Raw genomic sequence first — 404 nt, 5'->3', positions numbered from 1 at the left:
GCAGGAAGAAGCTTGGACAAGCAGGAGACGGCATTTCAAAGAGTAATTACAGACATTTGTACTTTAAACCTTTTAGTTATTTGTAGGTTTGGTGTTTTTCTGTGAGAGAGTAGACCACAAATTCCAGCAACTACTAGGAGCTCTGGTGGCATAGTGCTTAAGGCACTTGACTGCTAACCTAGAAGGCTGGTAGTTCAAACCTACCAGCCACTCCTTGGAATCTACTTCTGTAAAGATTTACTGCCTTGGAAACCCAAAGGGGGTCGCTGTGAGTCAGAATCAACTCCATGGTGAGTTTGTTTTTGGTTTAGAATGTAACTCACTCCTGTTCCCTTTTGACACTTTTGAAGTGCAGTTTGCGGTATCTAGTTCCCTTAATTTCCGTAGTGATACAGCCTCAGAAA

The sequence above is a fragment of the Orycteropus afer genome, unplaced genomic scaffold (genome assembly GCF_000298275.1).
Source record: "Orycteropus afer afer isolate SDZICR_OR568_19922 unplaced genomic scaffold, OryAfe1.0 scaffold00018, whole genome shotgun sequence".
NCBI lineage: Eukaryota > Metazoa > Chordata > Mammalia > Tubulidentata > Orycteropodidae > Orycteropus > Orycteropus afer.
The sequence above is the reverse complement of the archived record's forward strand: the minus strand, read 5'-3'. Positions refer to the sequence as shown.